The sequence below is a fragment of the Lagopus leucura genome, unplaced genomic scaffold (assembly GCF_019238085.1).
Source record: "Lagopus leucura isolate 7727_CA_CO unplaced genomic scaffold, USGS_WTPT01 Super-Scaffold_100016, whole genome shotgun sequence".
Lineage (NCBI taxonomy): Eukaryota > Metazoa > Chordata > Aves > Galliformes > Phasianidae > Lagopus > Lagopus leucura.
This window is the reverse complement of record NW_024962270.1, coordinates 2783235-2799123: the sequence shown is the minus strand read 5'-3', so window position 1 is coordinate 2799123 and position 15889 is coordinate 2783235. Positions and strand designations below refer to the sequence as shown.

The window sequence follows — 15889 nt, the reverse complement described above, 5'->3', positions numbered from 1 at the left end:
AAGAGGGATGAGATGCTGCACAGTAAGTGATCATTTCCATTGAGCCTCCAGAGGAGGGATCAAACTGCGCAGTCCTTACCCAGCCTTGACCTACAAGTTTCACTTCTCCACCCAGACTCGCTCCACCATTTCAGTATTTCTGCAAAATATTGAGTTACAACCATTATTGCAGGGTGTGGGGTGTGTTCTATTTTATATAGCTACACTACTACAGAAAGGCTTTGCTTTTATTGATGAATCTGACACTCCAGGCAGGATAGTAATTACTTTTAGAACCTTGTTCCAACTCCCACTGATGCATCTATTTCTGGGAGATGCTTAGTCTTGTTGTTTAATTCCCTGTCTCCAGATAAGCTAGTATGAAATTTCAACTACATAAGCTACTTTTACCTAGAGATCCAGACAGTGCATCTTCAGCTGGTGCAAATTGGTGCAATTTTCTCATCAACGTGTATCAGCTGAGAATCTGGCCTTTTTATGCTACATTAAATTATCCTTTCATCAGCTATTAACTTTTGTGCCTCACTCACATGACTCCCGCTGTCACACATCTTGGAGATGCTGATACAACTGGAACCCTGCAAATTGGGAAATGACAACAGGACACTGGAGGAAGTTCATGCAAGAACAGGGCAGTAGGTGACAACGTGGTTGGAACAAACAAGCAACCAAGAAGACAAAAAGCACATCCAGCCAACCCTAAGAACCAAGCAAGAGTGACTGAGATGCGATTTGATGCTGTTAATTTTCCTTCAGACTTCCATGGTCTCGCATTAAATCCAACACCGTCTGGTTATCACTTTGAGCAATGAGGCCATTAAACACACCAAACTGTGGGGCGATAGGAGAAGCTTATGAGCTTGGGCCTTTGTGGGTGAAAGAATCTTCTTTCAAGTCTGGCAAGGTTTCCTAATTACGGTTTCTGAGGCTGTTGCCTGTATGTTTGGGGAAATCAGCACTTTGAGGCAGGAGCTGGTATTCCCAGACAAGGCTAATTTTGTTTCCACTAACTGATGTTTGCCAGGTTTAAGTTTAATGACATTAGATCTCACTCAGGGAAAGTCTTCCTGTCGTTAGCAATGTGCTAATTATAAATGGGACGTCTCTAGTGGTGCTTGCCTCCACTGTTATATTTCTCAGAGTATTTCCCTGAAAAGCCACAGCCCAGGCTCACATTCCCAGTTCTCCTGGCAATCTGCAAGGTCCTTTGAGCACCATCTTTTGGACAAGTATTTCCACCCTAGGGATGTAACAAATGTCCAAAGTACTCTTGCTGGAGCAGAGCAACTTCTGAGCTGGGGTTTGTGCTTGACCCACATGTGAGAATGAAGAGAGCAGCGGCAGAAAGACTGGAGAGTGTGACAGCTCCTAATACCCTGCTTTATCTGCTGTAACCTTCGCCCCCCAGAATCCTCTTTCAGGGTTGCAGGCAGACAGGCTGTCGAGCCATGCCCAGAAATAGGGCACTTATCTCTGCAGCGCTGCTCTCACCTTCTGGAGGTGAGCTGCAGGGCCAGTACAGCCTCTGCCTTCTGATAGGCAAGTTTCCTTATCAAAATAATGCTTTGCCTTAAGTTCCAGAAGTTTCATTTCAACTTGATTTAGATACAGAGCTTTCTTGTTTTCGAATGCAAGCTGTGCTGTAGGGGAAAAGTGACTAAGCACCGTCTACAAACACATCCTGCAGTCACTTTCCTCTTTCTATGAGTTTTCTGCAAGCAGGCAAGCACAAAGAGCAGGTACAGAGCAGGTATAAGACGTGGTGAAATTACAACTCACAGAGAGATTTTTCTGGTTATGGAAAATGGAATTTTTTTGCCCTTTTATGCAGTTATCAATAGATTTCAAGTATTGCATGATTTGCTCCATGCATATATTTGTACCTGCTTTGGGGATAAGTGTGCCCCTGTTTTGTGATCTGCACCTAACACACAAGCAGCAACGCATGAACTATACAGTGAAAATGTTTTTCTCTGACACGTGGAATTTATTTATTGGTAGGAACCAAAACAAGCCGCTGTGAAGTGGAAATATTATTGTGCCCTTTAGATTTTACTTTCATGAAGCCTACAATACTGCTCCTGTTAACCATCTGTTTGTCTTAATTAAAATGGTATTTCCATATGAAAAACAGTCACATCATCCTCTATAATACAAGGCTCCAAAACAGAAATACTGAGCTTTAAACACTGTCTCCTCTGTCAGTAAGACTTGTTGTAGGTTGCAAAGTATTTTTAGTTTTGAGCCCTAGTAAGAAAGTGTCAGTTGTAAGGATACTTCATGTGTTTGTTATAAAAGCTCCCCATGCTGCACAGAGATCTGCAAATACGATTTTTTTTTCTCTGATGAGTGGACGATTTCAATTGATTTTTCTTTTCTTTTTGAAGTCTTCCCAGAAGCTTTGCTTAGCAATTGGACGGGTTCTTTCAGCTTTTCTCAAACATCAGCCTAATGCCAGAGCAGCTCCCTCCTCCTCTACCTACATCAAGGAGCCCCATCAATGACTGCTTTCAGTCCTTTTAATTCATCTGCTTAAGCAAGGCCTGTTAGGCACCTCTCCAGCAGAGTGTGGAGGAAGCATTTCAGCTAACTGAGCAGAGCCTTCAAACCTCTCTGTGGCTGCAAGTGACTCCATTCTCAGAGGTCAGCCTTTTCCCCAGGAACTACAGCGCAGAAGACAGAAGGAAACCTCAAAGCCAAGACTTTCTGACTGACTTCAGTTTTCATCTGGTTTTCTAGAGGTGCCCTCAGGCAGGAAGGTTACTCTTTTATTCTATGCTATAAGCAGCACCATATCGTTTCCTGGAGACATCTTAGGCCAGTGAATCACCTCCTTTAAGTAAAACGCGCCTGCTTCCAAACTCAACTTTGTGCAACAGCAAATTCAGTTAGGAAAAATGGAAAAAATAATATGTCTTCTATGAAGAAGCTAATTTTCCAAAGCTAAGCTGAAGTGTTATCTCCATTCGTGCTCCTCCTCCTCCAGATTCCCATTTGAGGCTGACTTAAGTATCACAGGTCCAACTCTGCCCTCGCGTACACCCACCTAGAAATGCTCCCCTAACCACAGCATGGGTGTGCTGATAGGGAGAAACTGAAAGGGTTTGTGGAGGAAAAAAGCGTGCTGAATTCTTGCATTTGCAGGCACTGCAGAGACATCCTTTCCCATGAGATGCGTGTCCACCAAAACCCAGAGGAGGAGCAGGCCACTTGTCCTGTGCTGATGCTGGAGTTCTGGGTCTGGTGCATTTTGCCATCACTTTGCACTGCCAAGAACCTGCTTTGGTGAAGCCATTAGGACACTACGACTTTTGTCTATTACAAGGTCTTCCCCACAGAGGTGATCCCATTGATCTGACATCCTACCAGGTAGGGGAGCACTGCTGCATCCCTGCCTGGAGCTGGGGAGTGTGGGCAGAGCATGACCCCTTTGCCAGTCACTGCCACCCCAGGAAGGTGACACACATAGAGGAAGGTTGTAGGACCCACAGCTGATTGCTGGCAAGCATTTTGAGTGCTTTCTGGCAGTTAAAGTTCTCAGTTTCACACACTTCTGTGCCAGGCGATGTAAAGACCAGCTCCTGACAGGGCTCAGCTCATACTGCAATTTCTCTCCAATGGGGACGTCTGTATGACAGTTGCTGCTGCATTGCTTTCTGCAAATAAGCTGGAGGATTTTCAGTATCTTGAGCAAAAATCTTGCAGCTAGAGTAATTGCATTAGAAGGGAGAAAAGCACGGGAGGATCTCTGATTGCACTGCAGTCCCACCTCTTCATTATGAGCACAATTCCTCCCTCTGTAAAGAATTATCAATAAGCAACTGCCTCCATGCCAGATTGATTGAAACTGGGCAAAGAAAATTCTGCCAGTCCCTGGTATGACTTCTCAGATCCTGTACACCTATTCCTAGTGTTTCCCTCCCAGTTCCAGGCTGGTTCCAGCTGTGTGTGCCCTTTCCATCCCCAGTACTGGTCTGTCTAGAGTAGGGAAAGCTACTTCAGGGAGAACTTGAACAACTTTTTGCTGCATTAAGCTGTGTTTTAACATGGAAGTTTGCACCCAGCATGACAACGTGAATAATAAATTCCCCACACCAAAAAGTATCTGTTCGATGGAAACTGGAACTGCTGACAACAGTGACAATATAAAGCCATCTTAGTCACTTAAATTACACAGTGGTAGGCTCAGATTCTCACCCTGAGAAAAGGGAAAGCAATGATTTAAAGCACACTCTGAAAGCAACACTTTGCTTCTTGAAATGGATTAGTTCTCTGTGAGATTAAGTCAGCATTCAAAACCACACAACATGTGCTAATATTATTGCAAAGTCCAGCTTATAACAACAAAGCGATCCTCAAGTAACATAGAGTAACACTGAGACTGCTTTAAAGCATTTGCCTAAACCCAGTGCTTATAGTTCAGCTCTCAGCAAACACAGTTTATTCCATTTACATTGCCCTTGATTCAATGAGGCAGCGTCAGCCTTTAGCTGTGTTTCCACCCCATGCATACCAGCACACTCACACTGACACAGATGCTCCAGAAAAACACAACACAAAGTATCACTGAGGAGCCAGGGAAGGATGCTCAGAGTGCCAGGGGTGGTCACCAGGGTAAACACAACACTGCCTCAGCCCTCTCAGCTTGCTCACTGATGGTGCTCATGCAAAGTGCCAGATTATTTTACACAAAACACAACAACAGTCCAGAAAACACATTGGTAGGAAACATACCTACAGGAAACCCTCTCCAAATATTGCTGTAAATCTCAAAGCTGAAGGGCATTTCTAGAACTTGGGAAAGCATAAAATCCAGCAGGATGCCCTGCAGTTCATGTGGATGCATGGGAAGGAGCAAGGCAAGATCTGGGCAGGTCCCTATCGAACCCCAGCTCTCACACAAGCAGGAGGGCTCATACAGGGAGACCACATAGGACCACCTCTGGAAGGCCCCTCTCGCAGCCCCACCATGTCTCTAAGCAGGGTGGTTGTCACAGGCTCTACACGTTTGCAAGAGAAAGTTTTTAATGCTATCTTTCATCAAATAGCCAAAAAAACACAGCACCCACAAAGTGGCAGACACTGCCACAGGCTGAACTTATTTCCAGTCAGTGCAGTGGGGAGAGCAGGGTTGGTGACAGCCGTGGATGTGCCATATGTGGAACTGAGCATCTCAGCCCTGTCACACCCACACAAGGCTCGGCTCTCACTTTCCAAAACCAACTCACCCCCTTGCCAGCTCTGCTTTGCTCCAAGCACAGTCCACACTCACGTCCCACAAATGCCTCCCGTTTTGGGTAGATCTGCTTTATTCCTGTCTTTTCTAGCAACCTACACAGCTCCTGCTGCCACGATCACGGCATTAGCATGAGGTGAAGGGAAGTCTTGGGATGCTGCAGAGGGACCTCTGTTGGGATGTGCTACAGTTATCACATTGCCATGGCAACAGCTCCTACAGGTGGCAGTGTCCCCAGTAATTGAATGGGAAATGACACCATGCTGTGTCCAGGGACTGCCTTTCTGTGCACACAGCAGCTGCCACTGTGCAGCCTTCAGTCCTCACTTGGTTGGTGGGACCCCATCGGTCCCACAAAATTCACTTCTTCAACAAAAACGCCAAAGAGAGTACTTCTGAGGGAGGTGGTGGAGTCACCATCCCTGGAGGTTTTCAAGTAAAAGGTGAATGCAGCACTGAGGGACACATCTCCACCACACTGCTGCAAGCTGGTCTATGGGCAAAGGCCACTCCAAGAACAATTGATGGATCATGCATGCAGATACAACTCTGGCTGAGAGATGAGCTCCATTCATACCACTGCTCGTCCAATCCTGCCAAGGGAAGAAATGAAGGCTTTGCCTTCTAGCCCCTTCTGAAATCACCTGGGTCCCCCTCTTTGCTCCTACACCTTCTGCCTCACTGCTGGGTTCACTACATGGGGCAATGGGGATTATTTATCCCTGAGGACTGGGGCAGGAGCTACAGCTGTGACTAACCATAGCAGTGCCATTCCTATTCTGTGGAGGCTGAAACATCTGACAGTTTCTTATTTTCCCACTTGTCCTTACTGTACTGTTTCTTGCCTCACCATTCCTTTTCTAGGTTTGTTCATATGTTAGCCTGGTGCATACATATGTCAATGCCCCCCCGTCATGCCATAACGAGTTGTCTCACACTGTAGCTTCCAAAGAGCTGCTAAAAGGAGGAGTGTTTTAAATAAACACTGAAATCAGACTTAGGAAGATTTGTGACCATAACATTTTGGAGAACCCCGTGAGCAAGGAAGGGAAAAAATGATGTTCACGAGGAAGCAGAGGCAGAGCAGCATCCAGGAGATTCTGTTCCCAAGGCAGAATTGGCCCTGCTGTAACAAAAGTCTCCTGGGATCTGGTGCTAAAGTTATTTCCAGGTTGGATATTAGGAAAAAATTATTCTCCAAGAGTGGTGGGGCAGTGGCACAAGGCTGCCCATGGAGGTGGTGGGGTCACCACCCCTGGAAGGGTTTAAGAACCGTGGAGATGTGGCACTGAGGGACATGGAGGTGGGTTGGGGTTGGACTACAGGGCTCAGAGGACTCTTCCTTGGTCTCAGCAAAACTCTGGTTCACCTGGAAGCACCTGAGCTGGGCATTAACTCCTTTCCCCATCACCTTGTTGTGGAAGGGAATCTGGCTCAGCCTTTCCTTTCCTTTCCTTTCCTTTCCTTTCCTTTCCTTTCCTTTCCTTTCCTTTCCTTTCCTTTCCTTTCCTTTCCTTTCCTTTCCTTCAGCCTGTGTGCTGACGGTGGCTGCTGGCTTCATCACATCTTGATGCAATTTAGGATGACACTGAGCAGCCCCATACAAGATTAATGAAAATGTTCTTTAGTCCCTTCAAGTCCTTCTAGTGAGGTAATGTAATGTAGATTGATTTGCACCATTCCTTTCACCTGTCCCTGTTTCCCAGAGGCTTTGAAGGATGGCAGGCTTACTTGCCTGCTTTATTTTTTCATTTCCGACAGGGGAGGAAAGATGTTAAATATCCCCATTGGTAGCTTTTACTTCAGGGCTCAGTTACATCATAGGCCAAAAGAAGGAGGGCTTTTTCCACGTGTACATATTACTCTGTGCACCAGCTCTGCATTTTGCCATCCTCCTGCTGCACTTTTATAATTGTCATTGATGGCTTGCTTTCTGCTGACCCCACAGCATCTGCACTTTTGATGGATTACAAAACCCTTTTAGAAGGGTTAAATGCTTTAAAAAGGCAGCAGCCATGGCATCAGGTTGTGACCAGCAGCCACACTCACTGCCTTCCTGGATACAAACCAAGCTTCCCACAATTATCTCAGCATTTACAGCAGCATCCATGTTACTTTCTGATTTTTAGAAAACTTATTTAAACATTTATTTAGAAAACAATTTTATTTAAAAAAATATTTTAAAAAAACCCACCTTTTTAAATCTCCCAGTTGTATTAGAAGACTGCTTTTCCACTGTTCTGCATCAATTTGGCATATGTGGTTAAGAGCCGTGCCACGTGGCTCTTGCCTTTTGTTTTTTCTTTAATATTATAGAATCATTAAGGTTAGGTAACATCTCTAAGAACACCTACTCCAACCCACCTCACTGTGCCCATAAACATATACCATATCTCCACTGTCCTGGAACACCTCCAGGGACTCATTCTAAGAAATTTTTCTTAATATTCAACCTGAACCTCCCCTGGTGCAACTTGAGGCCATCACCTCTCATCCTATCACTGTTACCTGGGAGAAGAGGCTGACCCCCAGCTCACCAAAACCTCCTTTCAGTCTCCTTTTCTTCAGACTAAAAAAAAATCCCAATTCCCTCATTTGCTACCCATAAGATCCTTCATCACTTTATTGCAATATCCACCCTTCTCTGGGCATGTTTCAGCACCTCGATGCCTTTCTTGCAGCGTGGGGTCCAACACTGAACACAGCACTTGAGCACCTGAAATATTGTGCTGAGCAGGCTGCAGACCTATGAATGAGTTAACCCCCAGCAAGACAAGCTGTCCCAATTAAAATTTAAGAAAGAAAGAAAAAAATATATATATATCGATCTGTATAACTGTGCCCTCTGGGTTGAATCCTGGCTAAATCCGACACACTTTCAAGCATTCACCTTTCAACACATGGTCTTCCTCTGTGCCTGCAGCTGCCACAGTGCAAACTGCTCCACATTTGTGCCTTGAGTCTTGCCTCTATTTATGCAGCCATGGCATTAGCACAAAGACGTGCTGAGGGCAGCTGCCATTTGAGCTTTTTCAACCAGAAAATGTCTAGCTGCCCTAATTTGGGGCTGTGGGTAGGTAGGAGTAGGGGGTGAACTCACACACACACACACACAAAAAAAAAAAAAAAAAAAAAAAAAAAAAAAAAAAAAAAAAAGCATTATTCCATAAAACAGATCCTGCATGATGCTTTCAGTTCAAATGCAGTTTGACATTAATACATGCCTTAACTTCCCTGGAGAAAACAAACATGCTGAGACTGTCTGCAGGATACAAATTTGAAGATTTGTTATTTAAGGCTTAGAATGAGCCCCCCAAAATAGGCAACAGTATCCAGTTGTAAATCTTTAACTCTAGTAATTGTCAGGCTAAAGTTATAAGTGCACCAAGAAACCATCTGGCATTGCAACATTCCACCTCTGCTCTACATAAGCACTCTTTGAAGAAGATAAGAGGAGTCAGAAACAGGCACAAAAGGAAAGTGGCTCCCAAGAGCTGGGAGCATCCCTTGCACAAGCAGAGCAAGCATTACAGGTTGGGACTCTCTCCAGATTTACTGTCACATCCTCCCTGCTGGAATACTGAGCAATATTTCATAAGCTGCTCATTCAGACAATGTTACCCTCTTTTGTTCATGGAAACATCTAGAAAGGAAGTTTCAATGTAAGTTACATACTGATGTTCACCCTGTGTATACACTTCAAGCCTACCCACAGGTAGTATATGGCTCTTACTGACTGTGAGAAGCATATTCTGGAGATACTAATGTAATAAGATGGACCATTGGTGCTCTATATTGAAGGTACAAAGTTACAGTTGCTTGTTTTAACCAGATTTCCTTTTCTGGGGATTTTTATATCAATAAAAACAGAGCGTTAGGCACAGGTGTGAAATCCCCACACAAAACACAATGAAATCAAATAGAACTGAGAGTCTGGCTTTCCTCATTACTTGAAAGTAACAGAAAAGTACCAGCAGCAAAGTTTTCCACATCGTTCCACCGGCTGGATTAGCTGAAGTTTTAATGCCTCCCATTTATCAGCTTCGACAAAAATAAATAAATCAATAAATAGTGAATATGGAAACTGAACTCTGTGCTCTACAAAAATTGAGTTGGTACTACAAATAATACTCAAACAAAGAACTTTAAAATTCATGTTCATCCTTGTCACTGAAATGATTACTGCATCCACCAATGGGAACCTCCTTCCCCTCGGTAACCATGGAAATATTTAAAGGCTGCCAAAGCCCTGCAATTACAGATTTCCCAATAGTTTTCAACATATCCTGCACAGAAAGTCATGGTTTCCTGCCACAGAATGCAAAAATGTACTTTAATTATCACAACAGAAAGGGATAACTGGTCCAAAGAGAAAGCAGAACTACTCAAAATCGATAGAAGACTGCCACCAGTTTGTAAGGTGTGTCTTATTTGCCTTGCTAGAATCAAACAGAGCTTTATCGCATATCAAAATTCAAACAGAGCTTTATTGCGTCAAAGGTTGCAAAGGGAAGGCAATTCCACTGATATGAGTGCAAAGTTCTCCTAGTTAGGGGCATGGATGCAGATAGCAGGGCCTTTGTGCAGTCTGCTGAGCAATGCTGGAACAAGTTGAACAAGGATCCTTCCTCTCTCCCCACCTCCTCACTGCAGGTGTCCCCTGATCTGGGAACAGGCTCCACAAACTCTTCCAAGGAGATCATTAAAATCAGGTGGAGGAAGCAACCCGAAAAAGGAGGGTGCTGAGGGAGACCTGCCACCACCAGCACTGCATAGAGGAGGAATTTCCTCAGGGCGCACTCAAATCTCCACCAGACTCACTGGTTGACTTCAGTAAGCAATGCCAATCTATGTATTATTTATCTTTTACACTTTAGATTGCTGCAGTTAAAAGCACTTCCCTCAGTTTTCTTGTTTTCCATCTGCTTGTATCATTACCCTAGGATCACTTTGAGTTTAATTGAACCTGCATGTGCCTACTGAAGAGAAAACCTTGGACATGCTTGGTATAAAAGCTGCCACTCACTGTTTCTGTAAGAAACTGCCATTCTAAGTGCTGAACTGCCACAGCTCCATGAATACTGCTGGAGGAAAAACGTGCTCATTGGCAATTCTTCCCCACGTGGGTGCAAGTTAGCAAGTACATATGACAGACATCAAAAGTTGTTGGCCCCTTCCCTTTCTTACCCATCTTCTCCCACCCCCAAAATTTCTTAAACATAACATTAAGCAGCACAGAACAGGGGTGAACATGATTGACATGACAGTGTTCCTTCCCTTTTTACTGCATAACTTCATGCACCTGAGCCTGGCCTTCTACAACATCTATGAAATAGACCTGAACAAGAAGAGCAGAAGAGCCACTGAAGACACAGAGTGCATGGGGCAGAGCTTTGGGGTTTTTTTTTTTCCACCTTAGAACTGACAGCCACTGCGTTTAGTCTGCTTCAAACTTGCATGGAAGAGCACACACAGAATCCTTTTTCTCCAAGAAGCAAATACAGCTGCCTTATTTTTTTTTTTTTTATTAACCTTTTCTATCTAAAAATACAGAAGTATAGTACAGAGTTAAACTTAAAGGAATTTGCTTGTGAAATGACCTTCCTAGCCTCTTTTTCTAATTTATTGAATCATTCAGATGACCAAAACAGAAGAATCTGGATACATAGGAAAGCACATACAAAGTACAGAAGTTCCTCTTTGTTTTCTTGTGCCAGTGCCTACAGAGATGTGTGCCAACAGGAGCCAGCCTGCAAATAGTTTTTCTTGTCCCTTGCCTCACTATAAGGATTCTTTGGGGACAACCATTTTAACAGCGAGGGACTCATTTCATTCCACATAGGAAGATTTGAGGAAACTTGTTGCTAAGTATTAAAATGATTCCAGACTGTTTTTTTTTCAATCAGACTTGGACACCACCAGATATATATAGGACAGAGTTCAGACACCTGGTTGGAACAGGCTTCTTCCATCACCAGCAGGCCAGATTTGCCAGGCCATCAGCAAAAAACACTGATCCAGTGCTCTTGTTAGATATCCAGTTAAAAAATGCTTTAGAAACATGAAAATCCCAAATTTGCCAAGGAGGAGAGAAGGTATCAGAACACCCAGTGTCCTATAGCAGAGCAAGTCAGTGCTGATGTCTGCCTGCGGCTCCTTGCACAGTTGCTTGCATTCATACACCAGGAAACAAAAAGACTGCTGTAACTGACAGGGAATAGTGATTACCAAGCTGAAAACATCAGGATTTATAACTATGGAATTAAGCCTTTACTGAAGGTGAGTCACCTTCCCAGAGAAATCAGGGCTGAATCAATGAATTACACCAGAAAGCAACGTGTCTTGGTATATAGGTTTATAAATTAAAACTTGTTTTAAGTTAGAAATAAAATCAACATGTCGGTGGAAAAACTGAAGTTTACAATAATACCACATTAAATGAATTATCAAAGTTTCTTTTACACAAATACAGACAACTGCTTCGGTGGCATAAATACATGCACTTACAGTATAACACAAAACCACCATGATGCATGCTAACTTTTGTGGGGATAGATAACCTGAGCATGGATAATTACATAAAAAAAACATAGCACAATATGAATGTAAGCTAATTCTCAGACTGAATTGATATTTAAGCCTCCAAGCCTACAGACATTTTTGTACGTGTACACATACACTAATATTTCCCTTTACTTCATCAGGACAATTTGCAGGCTTTATATTAAACCTGCTCTGAAGTGCTCGCATGCTTTAGTCACACCAAGGATCGTTTCACTGCTAAGATACCCTCGAGTGGCTCATGAATTCAGCAGCCCCTAGATTCCAGCACTGCTGTATCTATCACCAGCCCTGCATGACATCCCGTAATTATAGGCTGCTATCAGACTAGTAACATCCTCAACAAGTAGAATTGAGCTCTCGAGCATCAGCGTGCAAACCACACAAACACAGAGCTCTTCTAAAACGAGAGATTAACCAAAAGAAAGCAGGCCAAATCCTGCTCTCATTTACCCCTCTTGGATGGGCTGCATGGATGTGGCTGCCAAGACGATTTGGCAAGGTGCAGTCCTTCAGCAGCACGGGCTCCTTTGCACAGCTCCTGTGAATGGAATGCAAATGCACAAGCTGTGCTGTGCCCAGCAGCAGCAATGCCATTCACTCTGCTGCTGCTGTCGGTGCTGCCTTGCTGAAAGGTTGCACTGGGTCCCAACGTACACACAAGTCTAAGTCAGATTTCTCATTCTGGTTGGCTGATAATATTAATCTTGAAGCTCCTTCCCTCCCAGCAAAGGCACACAGTGCATTTCAGAATGTTTTTTTCTTCGTGGGTTGTTTTGTTTTTTTTTGTTTTGTTTTGTTTTTTTGTGTCTGTTTGTTTGCTTTAGTAAAGGCTGAAAATATTTTTTTCATTTTGAATCAGAAGGTGTTTTCCTCAAAACAAAACAAAACAAACAAACAAACAAAAAAAAACTGAATGGAGACTATGCCTGGTGAAATTAAGACTAGAAGTAAACAAGCAGAAGATGTCTTGGAAGCCATTTCCCTGCAGGCAAAGTAATGGGCCTCTGTAATTCTTATTCAAGGAAGCGTATCAAAAACTGAAACAACATATTTCATTCAAAGTCTCGATCAGGAACACAGCCAGGTTTCACCACTTGCAATGCCAATAAGATCTCTGCTAGGGTACATTTGTTGCTGAGCCTATTCATTTCTCCCTTTTTTTTTATTGATAGGGATTCCAAGCTTTAGTGGGAAAGTGCCCAGTTACTGAAACGCAGAACATGGAGCAGCATTAGACCTATTACCTCCACATCCCTCCAAAGCAGCCCAGTAATTTCAGGGTGGTCAGGTCCCATATGATCTCACTCTCTACTGTTGCAACCCTTCATTCCATGGAGAAAAATTGGCTTTTGGGAACTCAAAGGAAGGAAAAAAATGCATCACAGAAACAATCTTAAAGCATTTTAGTGCTCCACAGACAAGGCAAGGAAGGCACACATAAGGCTCCCCACATAAACCTGTTCAAGCCAGCCTGATGAGCAGCCACAAGCTGCTGACGGGGGCAAATCTCCCTAGCAGAGAGGAAAGAGGAGAACAAGAGGTCGTTTATTCCCCAGTAAGATCATCCTGAAATTAGAGACATACCTTTGGGATCTATCAGGTCTACAGGCTCAGATCCCTGCTGTTCCTCCTGGTCCTTCACACCATCTCTGGGCACCTTCTACTTATCTTCTCCCACCTGGGTAGGTCCAGTCACATGACCTGTGAGCCTCAATTAGGGAAGGCCTTGATGAGTCATGATGAGCCTGGTGCCCATCCTGATCCATCTCTTTGGAGAGGAAGTTTTCTACTTGTGGATGCACTATAAGGCACACACATCCCATTACAAGCAGGATTAGCTGCCAGACTTGGAAGATACACACCAGCCAATGAGCGTTCAGCCCTTTTCTTGGGCAAATTGTATGTCTTTAAGCCTTTGCATACTCTTGTAGGCAACCATAAGCCAGAGGTAGTTCCAAGTCCAAACAACCTGCTCCATCCCATCACCAAAAAGGCAATTTGACCTGTCCCAGCTGTGTATCCACACCATCAATCACACCTGATGAAATGATAAAAACCCGAGCAGGACATCTGCAACAAGTGTTGGGATTTATATAGAAGACAGAACTGCATAAAACTAACAACAACTGAGTTTTGAAATCTCATTCCTTATAAACTGATCAACAGATACCTCAAAGCCTGAGAATTTATAAGTACTTTTTTTATTTAGTACTTAATAATCAGATTTATCAATCAGCAGTGTTATTTATAAGCTTATTTTATGATATGAAAACTAATTTATTGACCTGAAGTAGCAGATAAATGTATCTTTTTGTGTCTTATAGCAACCTCTGTAATTGAAGGGTTATGGCTTACTGGCTGTTATGATTCTGTAGTAACATACAGTGTAAAGAGGGAACTGCAAAGAAACGCAGATGTAAAAAACAAAATTCATGTAAGGAAATGGGAAAGCGATGTTTTTTTTTCTCACCAGGAAATAATTTTACAAATAGGACCCACATTTCTGTAAATAAACAGTTGCCTTCTCATTAGCTTTGCGTCAACCTATACTAAAATATACATCAGAGAAGTCTGTCAAAGCAGTCACAGAGGAAAAACAAGAGCAGAGTTTAAAAGCAAAGCCTTCAAAAATTGTTATGCTTTTCAAGTCCAAGCAGTAAACAAGACAGAGGAATGATTTGAGAGTTGGCAACAGACTCTCGCAACTGAAAAACAATACATTTTTTTTAAGCATAAAACTTAGACTCAGTCAACTGTCTGCAAGTGGCTTGCCGAGAAGGGAGCTGGACATGAGATCCTGACATGCTGTGAAATCACAGCCCTTAAAAAACACCGTCCAGAGTCCCAACCCAACTGACAGTCAGAAAACAAGCCCTGCAGACGTGGCTGCTGGACCGCAGAGCAACTGAGACTCCAAACGTGTTCTTTTCTGCCTCTGCGGAGAAGCTAGGGATAAACCTTGCTACTACAAGAGCAGGGGATCAAAACTGAAGAGAAGGTAATTAGAATATTTAAAATGATAACACAAAATAGTGTATTAGAAACAGAGCAATCCGTCACTGCTGAGCAAGCCCTGGCAATGCTGAGTCACCCACAGATCTGCACAGCAGCAGGTGATATCTCTGAGCTCTGTTTCTTGCTTGATGCTGCTCTGAGCAACCAATGCAAGGGTCCCAAGGCATAGGGGAGGACTTGACTCATCCACACTGGAGCTGAGGACACCCTGCATTCCTATAGGGTCCATGCCATTGCATTGCCATGTCCACATGTCTCCCGGATAGCTGCACTGTCTCCACTGTAGTTACCTCCTACCATTCATTTTCCCCTCTAGGTACTGCATGTGGGTTTGTGACACAAGATCCAACATTGCATTGAATCATAGAATCTTTAAGGTTGGAAAAGACCACTGAGATCGTCCAGTCCAACCATCCACCTACCACCAACACTGTCCATTAATCACATCCCTCAGTGCCACACCTCCACATTTATTGGACACCTCCAGGGAAAGTGACTCCACCATCTGGCTGGGCAGCCTGTGCCAGTGCCTGACCACCCTTTGGAGAAGTTTTTCCTAATATCCAACCTGAGGTTCCCCTGGCACAACTTGAGGCCATAAGTTATGAAGTTACACTGGAGGGAGTTCATTCCCCACTAAGAAAGCAGGGGGGGGGGTGATACAGGGGATGCTCCACTTTACTTTCCAGGTCAAAAAGAGGGGGAAAAAAAGCAATATAGTCATGCCTCATGGTACTCCAAGCATTTCTCTCTCAATGGAAACGCATTTATTCTGGCAAGCTGCTGAGTGCTTCAGTCTGATCCAAAAAAGTGACAGAGCATGAAACATTTTGGATTGATCTGATGCCCTGTGACATGTGCTGTGGCCTTGTTGGAGAGACCAGAGTGCTCTGCAACTTGCAGAGCTGGGAAGCACCTGCCCTGGATGTAAAAACAAAACAAAACAAGGTACTGCAATCTCCTTCCTCAGCCTCCAATGTCCAGAAATTGTGTTACCTTAAAAATTCACTCCATGTCCCTCTTACAAAGATCCCATTATCGTTTTTTGCTTTAGTCCACAATGGAAAACTTTAC

At 43.7% G+C, this 15889-nt stretch overlaps 1 long non-coding RNA gene across 1 annotated transcript; it reads right to left on the bottom strand.

The window, feature by feature from the left end:
* Positions 1-2149: 2149 nt before the first annotated feature.
* LOC122182953 lies at positions 2150-13452 on the bottom strand. The gene is made up of 2 exons (XR_006180047.1): positions 13385-13452; positions 2150-3797 (listed from the first exon to the last, which is right to left on the bottom strand). It is a non-coding gene; the product is annotated as an uncharacterized LOC122182953 (long non-coding RNA).
* Positions 13453-15889: the final 2437 nt, after the last annotated feature.